The following is an 18,188-nucleotide window of genomic DNA, read 5'->3' on the forward strand; positions in this document are numbered from 1 at the left end:
AAGCTTTCTTTCTGTTTTGTTATCTGGGACATTTTTAAATGTAAACAAATTCAGAACAGATCAGAATGGCCCCTGTGTCCCAGAGGCAAGGACTGTGCCACAATAACGTACACTTAGCGTGCTCAGTAAGGTTTTCCAATTCTCGGGTCTGGTTTATGTCCAGAAGGCTCCATGCCAGTCCAAGACTGGTTCTGGCTGGTTGGCCTGTAACGTAGCTGGCACTCAATAAAGCTTTCTGAATGGATGGGTGAAATGCTGAGATGATCCATCATTAATGTTGTTCCCATAGCAAAACCAGGTGACCAGTTCTTCTGAAATCCCAGAGGACCAGGTCAACACCAGCCAGTAGTTTCTCAATAAAAAAAAAGGATTTCACACACAAATACCTGGTCCCACTGCTATCTGTTTTTGTACTTGGGCTTTTTATTTTATTTCATTTTTTTATATTCAAAAGGGCAGCTTTATTATTTAAAAAAAAAAAAAAAAGGAAGGGAAGTAAGGGATGCTTGTGCAGACACAAGCGGGCAGAAAGAGCTGCCCCTGAAAGAGGCCTGCATGGTCTCAGGCCAGCAGGCTGGGTCGGAGAGCTGCCTCTGCTGCTTTGCAGAGGGAGGTTGGTGAAGAGAAACACCTGCCTAGGTACAGGTGGGCAGGTGGGCTGTTATCATACTTGGGTGTTTTTAAAGAGCTTGTGCCTTTCAAGACATTTTCTGGGTATGTAAGTATAATGCAGATGCCTCTGTGCAGTGGTTCTGTCCAGACCCTGTCGCTGTGATAGTTACAGCACCTGAATGACTCCCCCAGAATGAACCCACTCTACTAAAGTGGGTGTCACTGAAGACTTCGTGTGGTATTTCACTATACGGCTCACAAGTCCACACCCACCCCCACCCCCTCAATTAGGCATGGGAGGGTCCCCAAATCCCCTATCCCTGAGGCTTGTTAAGGGTTCTTTACCATGCACCCTGTTTCAGGTCTCAGCCTCAGTTAATAAGCAGGGCAGGCTTCCCCCTCCCTCCCCAGTTAACTCAGCCCTTTCTTAACATCAGGCAAATTAGCTCCTCTCAACAAGTGTCCCACACCCAGCCGAAACCAAGCCATGCTCGGTGACCCCCTGCCCTCTGCAGGAGGCCTTCCAGGATTAGGATGAACACGTGATTTTTTCTGTTACTTGAGCCATCTCCATCTGTGGTCAGAAGGAAAACAAGAGAAATGTATCTTTTCCCCATTTAGAAAGAGTATTCTCTCCTCAGGTGACTTATCCTTTCTCTACATCTTTCCCTTTTTCCCGATTTTAATCCCATGTTCCTTGTTTCCCTTCTTGTTATAAAAGAGCAGCTACTTGGGAGAGCTCTTTTCTTTTCTTTTTTAAGATTTATTTATTTTTGCATACAAGAACTGGGGCACAGGCCAGAGCTGTTGGGGGGAGCGATGAGAGGAGTCACCAGAGACAGAGTGGGGAGCAAAACAGGCAGATTGAAAAATACTGCTGAGGGGAGCAGCGGGCAAGTGAGGAGAGGTCTGCTGCGCCATGTGGGTTGCTCCCTGGCCGGGGATTGAACTTGTGCTGCAGAGGCTGCGGGTAGCTTCACAGGTTGCGTCTTAATTCCTTGCGCCTCCAGGGAGGCCCCATTGGGAAGGCTCTTTTCACTTCTGAACAGAACTGATGTTTGAAAGTAGAGTCTCATTGCCTTCCTTGGCACAGCCACATACTTTCATTCACTCATTCATTCACTCATGCAGAGGGCGTTTACTGAGTCCTTGCTTTCAATAAATGCAGAGAATACAAATAAGATACAAGCCAGCACTCTCAGGACGACCGGGTCTAGGAGACAATAGGTCATCTTACTGCACTGTGATCATTGCTGATTCAGTAAACTCCGGGGTGGGGTCAGGGAATCTGTGAGAAGGGCCCTCCTATAGTCTTGGGAAGATCTGGAAAGTCACTCCTGAGTGGGAAGTGGGGGAGCAGTAGGCCAAGGAGCTGCAAGTGCAGAGGGTGTAGAGGCTGGAGAGAGGGCAGTATCTGGGAATCAGGAGAAATGCACTGTGGCAGGAGTGAGTGAGCTGGTGGGAGCAAGAGCTCCAGCAGGGTAGAGGACCAGGTCTTGAAGGACCTTTGAACCACATTACAGAGTTTGGACTTTATCCCGGGAAGAACAAGGAGTCATTGAAGGGCTCTCCTGTAGGGAGTGGCTGACCAGATTTAGAAGGCTCTCTCTGGCCGTAGCCTGAGGGTTGGCTGGAGCAAGGGCAAGGCTGAGTCAGGCAGGAGCTGCTGACCACCAGAGAGAAGGTGGCCTGGACCCAGCAGGGCCACGGCAGTGCAGAAGCACCAAGAGTTCTCTCCTGCTTATCGGGAGAGCTCCCCACCTGGCGCCGGGGCTTCACCACCGTGTCAAGGTGTTCTGTTGAAACTCTGAGTTCTGCCCAGATCCTCCTGTCATGCTGCAGATTTAAAGGCATTACTGGTTTTTAAACCCTAAAAACTGCTCTGAGTAAAAGTCACTCAAGCTGGAGGGAATTATACAGTCAGAACACTTATGGAAAACATAGCCTCTGGCCTTAACCCTACGAGACAATTTCTCGGCACATTAAGGAAGGATGTGCTAATAGGGGACAGAGAGGGCGGGGTCACAGACCAAGAAGGGAGGGCTTCTAAGTGGAGTCTACCACTTTCCTGCAGGGCCCCTTACTATTTTATACCTGCATATCGGCTCGCAAAGAGAAAATCTACACAGAACACCAGCCAAGGTAGATGGTGTTCCCTGAGGAGAGAGAAGGCTGTGGTGAAAGGCATAGGTTTTAGGCTCTGCGCACCTGGACTTTGACTGTAGTTCTGTTTGTTATTTGTTGTGTGACCCTAACCAAGTAACTTAGCTTCTCTGAGTCATTGTTACTCACCTGGAAAAAATGGAGCTAATAACTACTTCTCTTGGAGTCTGTGAGGATTGAAAGTAATACTCATGAGCCAGTAGGGCGGAGACTGGGGCGCTCCTCAGGGGGTTTTCACTCCTGGGGCTGGCTGACTGTAAGCAGGGTCTGACCCAGACACCAGGATTTCGGATTGCAAAGAGGAGTGAGTGAGGCCATTTCCTAATGGGCTGGACTACCCCCACCCTGCGTTATTTTATTTTTTTACTCTCATGTGCTAGAAAATCTTTATTAGTTCCTTATCCTTTCTGGCACTTTCAAATTGGAGATTTCATGACATAGTGTGGTGCCAGCCAGCACAAGGCAGACTCTCTGGATCTGGCAGGCGGGTAAAGGAGAGTCCTGGAGCCCTCAGTGGCTTTTTCCAGGCTTTTAATGATCTTTCTACACCATTTGTAGTGTGGCAACCAGGTGCAGGGCAGGCGGAGGGGCTGGGGGCCCCCAGCCAGAGGATCTTGGCTCTTTCTCGTTGGGCTCTCTCAGGTGGCCATCATCTGTGGTCTCTTCCTCTCTGTGGTCACTCTTTTCTGGTAGCCCCATGCTGTAGTCTTCTGCCGCAGCCGTGCTCTTGTGTGATGCCACCTGTATAGCCTCAGCCTCCAGGCTCAGGTGCGCCCACTTACGCACGCCCACACCACACTCCTGGCGTCCGCCATCAGGCATGCATGCCCCGTCTATGCTCCAAGTGCCTCCTGCATTTAAGGCCGCAGACGATAGCCACAGAGGCCAGCGGTGTAAAAGTCTAGCAATTTCACTTACCTTATACATAGTAATTCTCCTTCTCTTATGACATAGGAGACTTTCCAATTTTCAAACAGAATGATGATTTTGGACCTGGACTGTTTCCTCCTGCTTTCCCACCCTCCTGAGGTTTCTGCCCTGGTAAGCTGTGATCCTTCTGTCTTTCCATTTTAATCAATGGTATGCCCAGTGCTCCAAACATATATAAGCTCATGCATGTTGGCTGAATGATCGCCAAGATTGCATTCATATTTTTTCCTCCTCTTTTTCATTATGTTCTTCTTTTTCTCTACTCTGTATAGCTTTAGCATCTATTTTTTGTTGTTGTTAGCATCTATTTTTTGTTGATAAACCATAGGAGGGGAATTCTGGATTCCTGCAGACCTGGCCCTGGACCACCCCTTCTCTTGCATGTGGCAGAACCTGTGATGGTATCAGTCCCATCATTTGTTCCATTAGATGGCAAAGGGGATTTTGCTGGTGTAATCAAAGTTCCCCATCAGTTGATTCCAAGTTAATCAAAAGGGAGCTTATCCTGGATGGGCCTGGACTAATCAGAAGAGGTCTTTGCCAGCAAAGAGCTTCTCTGGCTGGCTCAGAGGAATAACGCAGACAGGTTGTGAACTGCCTATGAAGAGGAACAGCCCCTAGGAGCAGAGGGGGATCCCAGTGCAACAGGTGGCAAGAAAACAGAGACCATAGTCCTAGTGCCAAGGAAATGAGTGGCGCCCGTGATCTGGATGAGCTCAGGCCATGTCTGAGGGCAGCTTTGTGCGATGGGAGCAGAGGCTTCAGCTTAACCTGGAGGGTCCAGACCCTGACCAAAGAAACGATGGCATAATACATTTGTGCTGTTCTGAGTCTCTTAATTTGTGCTGGTTTGTTACACACTCATAGAAAACTAACACATAAGTGACCTCAAATTGTTAATTGGTTAAGATACTAAACAAATGAAACAGAAAAAACCATGCGGTCACCATGATGAGTGATAGAGCTGCTATGTTCTCACCTGAAGCAAATGTATGTAAAACAAAGCTCAGAAACATGTAACTTTTCAAGTGAGAGGCTGCTGTGGTCATCTTCACCCAGTGGGTGACTCTGCCATCTTCTCTTTCTAAAGAGCACATGTCAGGGTCTCCCTGGTTGTGCAAGGGGATAAGTCTCAGACTCTGAAGCTATCCGCAGCCACTGCAGCAAGAGTTCAATACCTTTGGGAAGGTAACCCAAATGGCCCAGCAGACTTCTCCTGTCTCACCTGCTGCTCCCCTCAGCAGTGTATTTCAGTCGATATTCCTATTCTGTTCCCTACTCTGTCTCTGGTGAATCCTTTCACCCCCGCACCTCTCGCCTGTACCCCAGTTCTTATATGCATAAATAAATAAATCTTTAAAAAAAAAAAAGAACACATGTCTCTGACAGCAGGGATTTCAACCTTTGAATAAGAGTAACAAATTATTACAAATCGTTCCCATCATTTGCATCAAATTGCTTGTTACAAATAGTTCCTGTTATTTGCACCAAATTGCTCATACTGGATTATGGACTTGTGCCATTGGCACAAATACTGAGACAAGAGAAAATGGAAGGACTGTCTAGAGACTCTGCAGGCAGAATACTTCTTCATAAAGGAGCTCCTCTCCCTTTTCCAAAGGATCAAAATCAGTAAACTGTGTAACAGCCCAACCTCTTATGTCCAACTTCAGGGCACTGAAGGGTAAGTGGGCGCCGGAGACCTCTTAAATCGTCAAATATAGGTTCCCACAGTTTAAGTTTATTCTGAAACAATAAGGTCCCAATACAATGGTGTCAAGTTTTGTTTTCTGTTAAAGCTCCAGGATGTGAATTCAGAGCAGTTAATTTAGTGTTTCATTTATCTGACAAATATTTGAATTCATTGAATGAATCAAACCTGCATTAAGATTGGGGGAGACACTGCAAATCAAAGAGACGTGGTTTCTACTTTTTTGGAACTGGAGGGATTTGGAGGGAGAACCAAAGAATAAAATAAGTCAATAAACAAATAGATGAAAAGAATTAGTAGAGAAGTGGTGCTAAGTGAGGAAATGCCAGGGGGATCAGTTTGAATTCTTCTCTGAGGAGCTGGTATTTGGACTGAGATGTAAGGGATAAGGAAAAAGAGGGCCTAAAAGACTAGGAATAAAAACTCAGGCAAAAGAAACAGCAAGTCCAAAGATCCTGCAGCAGGGAAGAACAGGGCTGGCTTTAACAGCTACATTTCTTGGGTATAAGGTTGTGTGTGTGTGTGTGTGTGTGTGTGTGTGTGTGTGTGTGTGTGTGTGTGTGTGTGTTTAGCTTCCCAAACTATAAGCTAACAGACTAGAAGCCTAACCCAGCATAGGTCCAAGACACAGCATAACATTCAAGCCACAGTGAGCCAAGTTATAAGCGAGCCAGCAAGATTCACATTTTCTATGGCTACAGAAAACGCGCCTGACCTGACCAGTCACCTCAGAGGTCAGGAAGGGGAAGCTGGGACAGCATGGCTTGGGACAAATGTGCCACGTAAAATCTCATCAGTGTTCACGTGCCGGAGGCATCCTCTTCAGAGATGTGGTGCCATGACTTGTCTCCTACACCATTCCCAGCACACACCCTGCACCAATGCCCCATCCTGCCTGCTGCCTGCCTGGAAGGTGACTTCATTCCTACTTTAACACTAACTTCATTCTGGCTGTTAAATCCTGAGTAAACATCCCCTCTGGGCAAATGCCTAAGCAAACATCAATTTTCTCTCTCGCCCCAAAACTTAAATGCCACTATTTATAAGGCCTTCCCTCCCACCCCCACGTTCTCTTATTCCTCTCCTCACCACTTCATGTTCTTCCCCCATTCTTTCCTCTCATGGATCTTTCCTTCTCTGACATTTGTTCTTTTCACTCCCCACATGCTCCTTGTACCTCCTCACATTCGCATCCACCAAACCCTCCCACATGGCTCATAGCATCCCTGGAAATAGGGATGTGGTGCCTCTATGGGGTGGGTGACCAGTGGCCAAGGAGGCACCCTCAGGGGCAGGGCTTGCTTCTGCAGACACACGTGCCTCCTGCAGAATCCCAGGGAGCAGGCAAATAAAAGCATGGCTTGGATCCCGGTCAGCCCACAGGGAAGGAGGAAAGGCCTCTTTTGACTTCCTTTCAGATTGTTCTATGTGAGGGCTTTGGAATGAAGAGTTCATCCTGGGCACTAGATCAAAGGAGAGAGCGAGTTTACTTAAATCCCTTCTGGAATCAGATGAAATATAAATAAACTAAGAAATAAAAGGCTCATCATTTTATTTTATTTGTGTATCCAGATAAAATATTTTCCACGCACCGTAGATTGTAGCAGACTTTTATTTCACAGAGTGAAAAAATTCTTTTCAGTGGCGGGTATAGTGGACTGAAAGTTTGTGTCCCCCCCCAATTCATATGTTGAGCCCTAATGTGAAGGTATTTGGAGGTGGAGACTTCGGGGCGGGGGTGATAGTATCACATAGGGGAGCCCTAGTTAGTGTCCTTATAAGAACAGGAAGAGAGCTGGCGCCTCTCCCTGCCCTCTGAGGATACAAGACATCTCCAAGCCAGGCAGTTCTCCTTCTTAACGGAACCTGACCATAATAGCGTCGTGGCCTCAGACTTTGCAGCCTCCAAAACTGGGGGGAAAATGTGTTTTCTGTCTAAACTACCAGGTCTTCGGTAATTTGTTACAGCAGCCAGAACAGACTAAGAGAGATAGATAGAAGGACAGATAAAGATCCACTGACTTTCTACTTTGTACTAATTTTCCAATTTTCTACTAAAAACAATTAGCAAAATACAATTGCTGTCTATTATCACCACCAATTCATAAATACTTTAATGCCAAAGTTTAGGAATGATATAATCTCAGAATAAGAAAGTCTTATAAATTATTTCTCTTATTTTGCTAGGGACCATAAGTGATTCTTCTCTGACTGGCACTAAAGATAGGACCTTTAGTGTCTCAAATAAGTAAAAAGTTAAAGTGGGGGGAGTTTGTACACAATTAGATCCAGGTGCCCCAGCTGTGTGGTGTGGAGTCTCTCCACTTCTTGATATCATTGTCTTGAGTGATTTCATTCTCATACAGACCCTCCGCAGGAGGAGAATAGAGGACCAGCAGCTATTCTACCAGCGTAGCAGCAAATGCTGATTCTTAGGCTGACTCTCAATAGTACAAATTGGGTGATGGGCTTGACCCTCAAACTAACACAGGGACTCTGATGGTCACTGTGGGGTCATATGCCCATTCCTAGAAAGCGGGGGTGAGGGGCAGGGGTGGTAGTATGACAGCTGTTCTTTAGGACAATCCAGCGAGGACAGGAGCCAATTTTGAGTGATGTTCCTAGTAAGCAATAAGTCACTTAGTGAAAAAATACATCTTGTATTCATTTCTTTAGCTCCATCTGAATATGTCAAGGAGAAGTTTCTATTTGGCCCTAACTTTTTTTTTAAATAAATTTTATTTTTATATTCCCCATACAATTGCAACCCCCTTACTTTGACCCCAATCCCTCCCCTCCCGCCCCCTACCCCCGATAGAGTGTCTCTGGTTCATAGTCTTTTGTTGATTTTGATTTTCACTTTCTTATAGTTATTCATTTTCCTGGTCCCTTATTTAAGTTTTCTAGATTCCTGCTATGAGTGAGACCATCTGGAATTTTTCTTTTTCTTTCTGGCTTATTTCGCTGAGCATGATCCCTTCCAGCGCCATCCATGTTGCTGCAAATTGCATGTGTTTATCTTTTTTGAATGCTGAGTAATATTCCATGGTGTATATGTACCACATCTTCTTGATCCAGTCATCTATTTTTGGGCATTTGGGTTGTTTCCAAAGCTTAGCTATTGTAAACAGTGCTGCTATAAACATAGGGGTGCAGGTGCTCTTTGGAATTGATGTTTCTGTGTCCTTTGGGTAAATACCTAGGAGTGGAATTGCTGGATCCTATGGAAGCTCTATGTTTAGTAGGTCAAGAAATCTCCACACAGCTCTCCATAGTGATTGGACCAGTTTGCACTCCCACCAACAGTGCAGGAGAGTTCTTTTTTCCCCACATCCTCGCCAACATTTGTTGTTGCTAGTTTTTTTAATATGTGCCATTCTCACTGGTGTAAGATGGTATCTCATGGTAGTTTTGATTTGCATTTCCCTGATTACAAGTGATGTTGAGCTTTTTTTTCATATTTGGCCCTAACTTTTTAACACTGGTCTACAGTTTGTTTTGTTTTGTTTTTTAATTCAAAGCACTATTGTTAAATAAAGAAGGATGAATGGTTATGGATAAAAACAACATAAGAACAGTGCGTTTATTAAATTCATGTACCATTTAACTCTTACTGTGACTCAACTCAGATGTTCAGTAGGCACACCTATGTGCCAGGCACTTTTCTAGGCAACAGGCATACAAAGATAAATTCACCAGCCCATCTGTGAGGGCAGCGAGAGGCAGACAACTTTTCAATAATATGTGAAGTGATTAAGATCAGCCCTGTCAAAAACCAGAGAATCATAATCTATATTACCATTCAGTTTCCTACTTTGCTTGGCTAATGTAGACCTGACTTGGTATAGTATGGTGTTGGATGACTCATTTCTATGAAGCACTGCACCCTATTTTTAAACATATATTTGTCATATGGAGGGGAGGTATGGGGGAGCATGAATTTGACCACAGTTCAAGAGGCAGCATGTGGCCCAGCTGCTTAAACAGGTACTGCTTTCCCAGATTGTGCTAGAAAAGCACAGCGTCACATCAAAGAGTACGGTCCCACCAGGGCCCACAGGAGTCAGGTTTTCTCTGCTATACAATTCCTGGCATATCTCCAGGAAGAACATTGAAGTTTCCTTATTAAACTTCATGGACGTATCAGGATAAAATATTCCAAAGGAAGGCAAAGCCGACTAACTTGGAGCAAAGTTTCAAAACTAATCTGAGTGGGGAGACCACCATGCACAATAGAAAGACTTTGAAGCTGGCAGAGGATGGTTTGAATCCTAACTTTGTCCTTTACAAGTTCTGTTATCTTGGGCAAATCAGGTGTTTCCCTAAATATGAGTACACAACCAAGGGTAGTATTCAAGCTGTTCTTTAGGACAATCCAGGGAGTATAGCAGCCAGTTTTGAGTGATGTTCCTAGTAAGCAATGACTCACTTCATGAAAAAAATGAGTCTTGTATTCATTTCTTTTAAAAAAAAAAGATTTATTTATTTATGCATACAAGAACTGGGGTACAGGCCAGAGGTGCGAGGGTGAGAGGATTCAGAGACAGAGCGGTGAGCAGAACAGGCAGATGGACCGAAAACACTGCTGAGGGGAGTAGCGGGCAAGGCGGGAGAGGTCAGCCACGCCATGTGGGTATCTCCCTAGACAGCGATCGAACCCACGCTGCAGAGGCTGCAGACTGCTTCACAGCGCTGTGCTCAACTCCCTGCACCACTAAGGAGGCCCCTTGTATTTATTTCTTTAGCTCCACCTGAATATGTCAAGGAGAAAGTTTCTATTTGGCCCGAACTTTTTAACACTGGCTAATTTCATTTTGTAACAAATGGACAGTAGGTTTAAGGCTCAGGCCTAGAATTTAGACACAGTTTTTCTTTTTACTGAAGTCTGTTCCTAAGTGGAACTAAATGACCTCTGTTGTCTTTTACTAGGAGTTGGCCTTGCTCTCCCACAAGTCCACTAACTAGATGCACTCCCTCTGAAATTGTTCTGGATGACTCACTTCTCCAGGAGAGCATGAGATTTCCCTTTTCTTTTAGGTCCTGGGGCATTCTGGCACCATCTTGGTAAAAATTAATAGTATTTCCAAGTAATGTCTCTTCCTTCCCTGACATCTTAGAATACAAGCCTGTGCCGTCTACATTCTGTCTTTAAGTAGTTGGGCCACATCATTACTAACAGTAATAAGAATAGCATATTTTCTCTGGATTCTCCTCTTTCTAGAGCTGGGCCCCTGGTTCTTCCAAAATTAATGGCTAGATGACTTGTGCCCTGGGTAAGGCCAGCTTTGTTTAGTTTTGGCAGCTTGCTACACTCATCAGCTTGCTATTGCAAACAACAGCTTGTGGCTGTGATGTGACACATTCCAGCCACAGGGGCAAGTGGCTTTGATTTGGAGCTGGTAGAGATGCAGTTCATCGTACAATGATGCATCCTGAGATGTCCTGAAAGGTTGGATTTAGGCTCAGACATGAGATCAAAGGAGATGATACAACCAAATAATTTTGATCAATGATATGAATCAAAATGCACAAGAATTGAACCACTGTGTGTTTTGATTTATTGAGGTTAATGCAGGAAAAAAAATCAAACCTTTTAATTTGAATATTACACATGTGAATGTTACTATTGCTAACAAAGCAGTTCTACTCACATTTATCTCTTGATGTTTTTCATTTCAGTCCGTTCAATGGAGGATATTTTGTAATGTATTAATATATTGACTTAAATGAAATTTCAACTGCTGACCATAGCCCACAAGACCCAGGATGAGCTTCCTCATCTAGTTATTCTCACTTGCCCACACTGACTTGTTTTCTATTTCTGAAATTTGCCAAGTTATTTTCTACTTCAGGACTTTGCACTTTCTAGTCTCTCCTATCTGAAGGACCCTTTCTCAGCTCTGAAATGGCTGGTTTTTTTTTTTTTTTTTTTTTATCATTTAGGTTTCAAATAAATGTCACATCCCCGGAGACTTCGTTGACCACCACTATTTCAAAAAGTTTTCCGCGCCTTATTTTGGTCCTTATTAGGTCAGATCTGCCTATAAACCACAAACTACAGAAAATATTTTGATTGCTATTTCACTTCTCACATGAATTGCATATAATACCTTGCACCATTCTTGTTGCAGAGAAGTTAATTGTCAGATAGAATGGATGCCTAAGGCATTAGGGTTTAATTGTCTAGAGATGTAATCTGTTATATCATCTGGTTTGTTTCCCTCACAGCACTCATCACACCCTGTAATTATTTATCCTTTGTTTATTGTTTGTCACCCATTGTAAAATGTGAGCATCATGAGGACCAGGAGTTTGTTGTCTGTCTTGGTCAGACTGAATCCTAAATACCTGTCACAATTGGTCTGTCACATCATAAATGTAATCTTTGTTGATGAATGAAAGAATGTTATTTGCCTTGATAATTTAGAATCTTTGTAATGCCCTAGGGACAGGTTTTTTAAACTGTTGTGTAAGGCCAGAGTTGTGGGAGGGGGGGGTGAGAGGATTCACCAGAGACAGAGTGGGGAACAGAACAGGCAGATTGACTGAAATACACTGCTGAGGGGAGTGGTGGGATAATCAGGAGAGGTCTGCTGTGCCATGTTGGTAGCTCCCTGGCCAGGGATCAAACTCGTGCTGCAGTGGCTGCGGATAGCTAACAGACTTTTTTTGGAGGAAAGGGAAAAAAGTTCAAGGTGAGTTTGAACGTATGTAAAGACATTCAAAGTGGTTTTCTTTTTAAAATGAAATGCTTGATTTTTGTTTTGTCTTGATTTCACATGGCATAGTTGAATTTGTCCAAAAAGAAAGAAAGAAAGAACACCTGCAGAACACAAACAAAATTGTGGTTAATTGAATGATGTCTTCAAAAATAGAGAGAACTGATTTGCAATGTTATTTATTATAGAAGGGGGGGAGTCACTGTTTACTATCCCCAAATGAAGAATTTGCTAACAATTTTGTCAAAAACCAAGAACACTGATAATTTACTAGAAAGTTTTCTGCCCGCAATGTAAATACATCAAATAGTAATACATCAAAAAGTAAAGGAAGAAAACAGTATGGCTGTTTCTCAGAATATGAAACAGAAGTACCATGTGACCCAGCAATTCCACTTCAGGCATATACCCCAAAAGAATTGAAAGCAGGCATTCAAACAGGTATTTGTATGTCTTCCTTCATAGCTGCACTATTCACAATAGCCAAAAGGTGGAAGCAACCTAAGTGTCCAGGGACAGATGAATAAATAACCAAAATGCCATCATTACAGACCATGGGTGAACCTGCAAGGCATTAGGCTGAGTGAAGTAAGTCCCTGGCAAAGGACAAATACTGCATGACCCCACTTACAAGTGGTTCCTAGAGTAGTCCACTTCACAGGGGCCAAAGCAGGAGGTTGTCCGGGGCTGGGGAGGGAGGCACGAAGAGTTAGTGTTTAATGAATACGGTTTTAGTTGCAGATGAAAAAGTTCTGGAGTTGATGGTGGTGATAGTTGACACACAATGTGAATGTATTTAAATGTTGCTGAACTGTACGCTTAAAAATGGTTAAAATAAATTTTATGTTGTTTATATTTTACCATCAGGGGGAAAAAAGCGTGCAACTATGGTCGAACAAAGTGTTGGAAATGGAGGTCTATCCCTGTTGTGCCTAGTGATGACAGACTTGTTGCCCGGGAGTGGCCCAGGTCAATCCCAGAAACCGAAGGCTCAGAATTTCAAGCACTGCGACTGTGTGGCCTTCAAGGAACAAAGGGAGTCTGGGGAGGATTCCAGGTCTGGTTGAAAGCAGCCTTTCAGTGCTGCCCCGCTCTCGCCTTCTGCCATTCTTTGCTTTTTTAAGTGCTTGATGATGTCCTGAGAGACTTTCCTCAGTGGAAAAAAGAAGCAAATCACATACTTAGATGGATTTGATCAGGAGGATAATGAAGCACCAGACTCGGAAGAGGGGACGAGGAAGATGGAGATGAAGATGAAGATGATGAAAATGAAAATGAAGCTGGTCCCCCTGAAGGCTACATGGAAGAGGAGGAAGTGTTATAGAGCAACCCCGATATTAAACGGGTTCCTGGCTGTGGGTCCTCACCCGCGCGCTTTAAAGGGACTTATGAATACTCTACTACAGACACACGCAAAAGGGTTAATAAAAGGTTTATTTACAAGAGAAAAAGAAATAAGGAAAATATACAACTCAGGCAGAAAATAGGGAAATAAAGTCTTTAATGCGTCCTACCCGATCCGACGACCTGGAAACCCAAAGTCACTCTCAGAGCTGGCGGACAGCCAAAAATGGAGAGAGCCCCCAAAGCCCACGTGTCTGCCTTTTGTATCCACCTGGCTGCTTAACCCCACCCTCAGGTCCCAGCCACCTTCCCTTTGGTGGTGATGGGATTTGGAGTTCCCAGTGTCTTTGGCTTTGACCTGGGGGGGGGTGGAGTCCACAAAGCCTATATGGAATTTGCTTTGGGACATCCTTTTCCCCCTAACAGAAGATGAGGATGAGGATGAGGATGAGGATGAAGAGGAAGCCGGCTAGGAACTGGGGGAGGGTGAAGAGGAGGTGGGCCTCCCATACTTGATGAAAGAAGAAATTCAGGATGAAGACGATGATGATAACTATGTTGAAGAAGGGGGAGAAGAGGAAGATAAGGAAGAAGGTCTTCAAGGGGAAAAGAGGAAAGGAGAGACTGAAGATGATGGTGAGGAAGAAGATGACTAGCTCATTCTAAGACCAGACTCCCTCACGTCCTGGGGGTGCAATAGAGTGATCACATCTTCTCTGTTTCTTCATGTAAGATGGCCATCCCTACAGAAGATAACGTGTAACTTTTTATAGGAAAAAGTGTGATTTTACTATGTTTGCCTTACCATTTCAAATAAGATTTACTAGTCTGTTACTGATCATATTGTATGTAGAGGACATTTTTCATTGACTTCATTGTGAAATTCTCTAGCAATTTATTTAGAATCTTAACTTTTCTTATTCACGCTAACTATTGGTCATTTTTATCCCATAATTAAAAAAAAATCGCTTTTTTCAAAAAAAAAAAAGGGGGGGGGGCAGCCCTGAGGAAGCCGGTGTGGAGCGCCGTGCCTCAGGAGACTGCCTCGGGGCAGCAGCGAGGGCCGCACTCCCACAGGCGCTGAGGGAACGCGGCGGGCGGGTCGTCGAGGCTGGCGGCCGCGCGGGGCTACGGGCGCCTCAGGGGAGCCAAGAAGCTCGCGGTCAGCAGAGCCGCGCGTAGGCCGCCGGGCCTCAGTTTCCCTCGGCGGCGTCCGCGGGGCGCCGCCCCCTCTGACGTCGCGGGCCGGGCGGGGCCGGGCGGGCCGCCAGGGGGCGCGAGCGCGGGGCGGGCGCCCCGAGGTGGGCGCGCGGGGCCCGAGCGTGGCGCCCCCCGGCTGGCGGGCCGCGCGAGGCGGAAGCCTGGGCGGGCGGCGGGAGGCGGGGCGGCCGCGCTGAGTCACACCGGATTGACCCGCCCGCCGCTTCCAGGGGCGGAGGTGACAGCGGGCCGGGCCGGGCGGCCGCCGCAGCACGCCGAGCCGAGCTCCGCCGGGCGGAGAGCAGGTCAGAGGCCGGGCGGGGCGGGACGGGAGCCCGGGCGGCGGGCAGAGGGTCCCGCGCCCCCGGGGACGCGCCGCGCGGCCGGGCCTGCGCCGCCCCTGCCCCGCGGCCGCCGCAGCCCCGGCCGGGAGCCCGCGAGGGGCGGCGGGGCCCAGGGCCGCGCTCGGAGCCCGCGGGTCGGCGGTCGGGTCTGGCCCCGCGGGTGCGGAGGATCCCCGCGGAGCGAGGGATGCGGTCGTGGGCTTGTTAGACGGTGTCCAGCCCGGGGCTCTCTGCACTGCACCGCCCTGCCACTCAGGCGACGAGGCGGAATTTGAGAGCTGGAAAAGAATTCAGATTCGCCCGGCCCTCCTGTTTCACAGATGACATTCTGGCGTGCTCGGCAGGAGCGGCGGAGCTGTGTCAGGGAGGCAAGGAGGGATGCTTTCCGAAGCAGGACTAAGACCTGTTAGGCAAGAGATGCGAGTTTGGTTATAGTAGAATTTTGCAGTTGCTCACGACACCTGCGTTCCTCCTGCAGGGACGGATGATGTCCACCAGGCATCAGTTTCTCAAAGCACTTAACCTTGAAGAGGGTGACGATGCCGTCCGTCGAGGAAAGGAATATTGGGGTGCAAGGAGCAACTGAGGAGAATGCTTGGGGTGTAGAGTTAAATGGGGGGAGGGAGGGGCTTTAAACGCTGTCTCATTATTCTTTGTTAACTGTCTCATTTTGCCATAAGGAGGGTAAATATTTTTGGTATTCACATGATTCTATAATATTGTAACTCGCCTTTCGGTCTGTTTTGCAGTCATTCTTTTGTATGTGAGCATCTTGTGTGTAGAAACACTTTCTTTTCATAGTGATACTGTGGTATGTGGCAAGCCAGTGGTAGCACTAATATTTAGAGCCTGAACATAGTTTAGCTGATTGTTTTCATAACTAACTTACAGGGGGAGAGACATACGGATTAATCCAAAGTTTTGCAAGACTTAAATACCTGATAGCATAGCAGGCTGGTTTCTCAGAGTTAGTGGTGCATTTATTGCTCTCCTCCTGAATAGATACCAGGTGATGAGTGAGTTAGTTTATCCCTCTAGGAAGTTAGTTTCCATATAAATTATTTTTTCCATATAAATTATTAAAGGGTTTGTAGACCCTCTTCCATCTCTAAAGTTCACTGATTTTACATGTTAATTAGAAACATAAACCACTCATTGTGACAACAATCTCAGTTACTTTATCAGTGTTGGGTTAAAATAAGTGGGAAATGCTTTTTCAAATTATAGATACTTTGGTGTGAAAGTCATAGGTTCTGAGCCTGGGATGGACTGCTTTGTGAATGATGGATAAGAGCTAAAATCTGATTTGAGAGTGGCATCTTAGCCATGCACAGATAACTTTTGCAATAAACCAAGAACATTCTGTTTCAGAAAATGTGATAAGAGGTCTTCTATACAGTATTCATATTCTGTGTATTTTTCACTGAGACATAATAATCATCTTTATAGGCAATCTGTCCAAATATGCATGAGTTATTTATTTTGTTGTGTGGCCCAAAGCAGAGCCTCTCGTCTCTAGTTTCTTCTTTTCTGGCTTCTTTCTTCTGAGGGTCTCTCTTACCTGCAGAGAACCTCTTACATTATTCTCTTTCATTCACATTGCAAGTCAGAGTCTGCTTCGAGCACTGATTGAACTGACACTACTTTTTCTCTTCAAGGCTATGATAAATAGGAACTCTTGAATCACCATTTAAGATCTCCTAAAAACTGAGGGTGAGTATTCATTTTGAGCACAGTGTAAGACTTCCCGAGGTTCTAGCTCTGAAAAAGGATTAAGTGGACAGATTTAGATTGTTGTCTTCTCTGTGCTTGGAGACTGCCAAAGGAAGCCTCCAGAGCCAGGAAGCTCATTAACCTCTGCCTCAGAAGGAAGCTCTTTCTACAAGACGCATAGCAAATTTTCAACTTCTTTATTATTCTCATCCCTCCCCATCCCTTTATCAATGCTGGGCTAAAAAAAAAGTAAAACGTGATTGTTCAAATTTCAGATACTTTCGTGTTAAATTTAAGGGAACTTTTTTAAGTGACAAAAACAAAATAGATTGCTAATAGAGTCTTGCATGACTAATGCCAGGTGTAAGGATTGAATTATTTTCTGTGTTGCTTATTTTATTGTTTCTGAAGTCAATGTATTTATGTACGAAATGGCATTATTGCAGGATTATCTGCTCCGAAATTCTCAAGTGTGAGTTGTCTTTGCATAAAACATCTTTCAAAGTTCATAAAGAATACATCTAAGGACTTTCACAACATCTCATCTCAGAAACTAATATTAGTTTCTTATACTCAGCTCAGGAAAAGATCCAAATATATGAATTTTCAAACTGGGTAATCTTGTTGGTTAGGAGTTATGAGATATCAGTCTTTCACCTGGGAAGGCAGAACAGTCTAAAGTAGCAGCCATAAATTCCCATCACAGAACAGCTCTATTAATGAAAGAGATTAAACAGGCCAAGGTGTCAGCTTTTAATTGGGCAGCCATAGAAGGAAAATGGACATAAAGTAGCTAAAATGTATTGTTTTATTTTCAGATTTGTAGGACCTTCAAGGTGAGGAATGTGACCACCAAGAGCTGGGGCAGCCCAGCGAAGCAAGTAGGAGTTGTGCTTGGAGTCTGGGGTCTGAACTATGGGTTTTGGTCCTGACTGATTCAGTCATTCAACAAATACTCACTGAGCACCTATAGTTGTCAGGCAATGTCCTAGATGCTGGGGAGACAGCTGTAAACAAAACAGACAAAGCCTTGCCCTCATGCAGCAGATATTCCAGTGACATGGAGGTAGGCAGAATATAAATGTGTGGGTGGCTATAAGTCACATGATCATAAGTGCTATCGAGAACCCTGAAGCAGTGTACGTGGGAAAAGAGAGTTTTTTTTTAAAAAGATTTATTTATTTATGCATACAAGAGCTGTGGTGTAGGCCAGAGGTACAGGGGAGGGGAGGGGAGAGGATTCACCAGAGACAGAGTGGGGAGCAGAGCAGGCAGATCTTCTGAAGTACACTGCTGAGGGGAGCAGTGGGCGAGACAGGAGAGGTCTGCTGCGCCATGTGGGTCAGCTCCCTGGCCAGGATCGAGCTCAACTCTTGCTGCAGTGGCTGCAGACAGCTTCATAGTGCTGAGACTTAACCCCTTGCTCCACCAGGGAGGCCTGAGAATTTTTTT

General features: G+C 45.3%; 1 pseudogene across 1 annotated transcript; it reads left to right on the forward strand.

Moving 5' to 3' along the window:
* The first annotated feature begins 13,022 nt into the window (after positions 1-13,022).
* LOC311178672 (acidic leucine-rich nuclear phosphoprotein 32 family member E-like) lies at positions 13,023-14,135 on the forward strand (annotated as a pseudogene). The gene is made up of 3 exons: positions 13,023-13,192; positions 13,292-13,450; positions 13,908-14,135. The product of its transcript is annotated as an acidic leucine-rich nuclear phosphoprotein 32 family member E-like (transcript).
* Positions 14,136-18,188: the final 4,053 nt, after the last annotated feature.

Source organism: Talpa europaea, assembly GCF_964194135.1.
Source record: "Talpa europaea genome assembly, chromosome: 10".
In the NCBI taxonomy this organism is placed as follows: domain Eukaryota; kingdom Metazoa; phylum Chordata; class Mammalia; order Eulipotyphla; family Talpidae; genus Talpa; species Talpa europaea.